The sequence below is a fragment of the Eretmochelys imbricata genome, chromosome 5 (assembly GCF_965152235.1).
Source record: "Eretmochelys imbricata isolate rEreImb1 chromosome 5, rEreImb1.hap1, whole genome shotgun sequence".
NCBI lineage: Eukaryota > Metazoa > Chordata > Testudines > Cheloniidae > Eretmochelys > Eretmochelys imbricata.
The window spans coordinates 15,968,890-15,971,014 of NC_135576.1; the positions used below are offsets into that span (position 1 = coordinate 15,968,890).

Consider the following 2,125-nt stretch of genomic DNA (forward strand, 5'->3'; position numbering starts at 1 on the left):
CAAAATATACAAAGTAAATATCCTTAAATCCAACTGAGTTCTCAAGCAGCATGTTTTACTTTGTCTATCTGTAAATTTAGATAACCATAGATGGAAATATTTTAAGTGGTTTGTGCTTGTACAGTGAAATTGACATTCACCAACATTTACCAATAAAAATCTACTCCTAGTTCTAATGTGACTCGGAGAATGACAGGTGGGAACATCTTGCACGAAGATGGCAGGAAAGAAAAAGTGTGGAGCTCACTAAACCCTGGTCTGTGATGATTAGCCCACTGCGCAATCTGAGTTCTGCAGAACTACTTGATGAGATTTGTGCTGAGAAAGGCAGCTGAGACCAGAGCAACAACATATGTCGTGATTCTGAAGCTGGAGCTGCATGGGTGTCCCCTGCACAGAACCTCATTTGTGTCTTTTGCAGGATCAGGATTTATAGAGCTAATTTCTGATACCCATTACAATAATATATTAGGATACCTCTGTAATGAATCTGTGCTTAGAGGATAAAGTAAGGGATCGGGAATCAGCAGTTCTTGGATTCTGTTTCTGGCTCTGCTATTGACTTCATCTTTGACCTTGATCAGATCACAAGATCTGTGTCTCAGTTTCCCTATCTGTAAAATGGGACTTATGATGCTTACAGTAGAAGCTCAGAGTTACGAACACCAGAGTTATGAACTGACCAGTCAATCACATACCTCATTTGGAACTGAAAGTACACAATCAGGCAGCAACAGAGACACTTACCAGGTACAGAAAGCCTATGGCCAGGGCTTTCTCCAGACTGTATATATTAACAGATTGAAAGCTTACAATAACAAAGGGGCTATAGTAAACATGATATGCTATGCAGATGAGGACCACAAAGTATCACCTCTCCTGGACTTTGGGCTTGTCCACACTTGAAACGCTACACCCCTGTAGTGCTTCACTGTAGACACTACCTACATCAGCAGTATGGTTTCTCCTGTCAGTGTAGGTAATCCACCTCCCTGAAAGGCAGCGTATAGGTCGACAGAAGAATTCTTCCTTCCACCGAGCACTGTCTACTCCAGGAGTTAGGTTGGCATAGCTACCTCTCTTGGGTGTGGATTTTAGTGTAGGTCTGCCCTCAGACAGCCCCTGGGCTTCTCCAATTGTTCTAGTCTCAAAGAACAACCATACAGTACAGGTTTATGTAGATTATAGAAAATTTAGGCCTGGTCCATGCAGCAGTGTGAAAAATCCATACCCCTAAGCGACACAGTTAAACCAATCTAACTCTGGTGAAGACAGCACCACCGAGAATTTTCCCACCAACCTAGCTACCGACTCTCGGGGAGGTGCACTAGACTAGCGTAGGAAGGAGTGTCTTCACTGAACACTACAGCAGGGCAGCTGCACTACTGCAGCATTTGAAGCGTACACAAACCCTGGATGTGGTTACACTCCCAGATGCTTGCCCTGTGTCTCATGTAGATGATATGTTAGATAGACGTAGCATAACTAAACATTTAACTACTTTAGATTTAACCAAGGGACAACTGGCAAATTCCCTTGGAAACAGTGTCACAAAAAAAGTCTGCATTCATTACTAATTTTGGACTTTTTGAGTTTAAGGTACTGTCCTCTGAATGAATTAAAGCAGGAGCCACATTCCAGGACACTGCTCTCAGCTACATAGACAATATTGGTATACTGAGCAGTACGTGGGAGGAACACAAAACACATATGGGGAAGATATTGAAAAGCCTCAGGTAGGGAGGCAGGCCGCATAGTCAAGCTGTCAAAATATATGATAGAGGCAGCAAAGATCCCATACCTGCATCATCATTAGATGGGCAGAGGCCAAGTCTACCCATATCCCCTGAAAGCAGAAAGCTATTGTAAATTGGCTTGTCCCCAAAACTAAGAAACAAATTAAATCTTTTATAAGTCTGGTTAACTATTATTGAAAAGCTGTAGGAGGTTTCAGTGACATTGTTGCTCCTATCATGAGTCTTTGCCGGAAAACAAAACCAGAAAACGTGGTTTGGTCAGACTCCTGTCAAAAGGGTTTTGATACACTGAAACAAATTTTATCAGACACCCCCATGTTGGCCAGTCCAGATTTTAAAAAAATGTTTGAAGTGTGCATTGATGCATT

General features: G+C 42.2%; 1 non-coding gene across 1 annotated transcript; it reads left to right on the plus strand.

Annotated features, from left to right (window-relative positions):
• The first annotated feature begins 254 nt into the window (after positions 1-254).
• Positions 255-340, plus strand: LOC144265473 (small Cajal body-specific RNA 18). The gene has a single exon (XR_013346290.1).
• Positions 341-2,125: the final 1,785 nt, after the last annotated feature.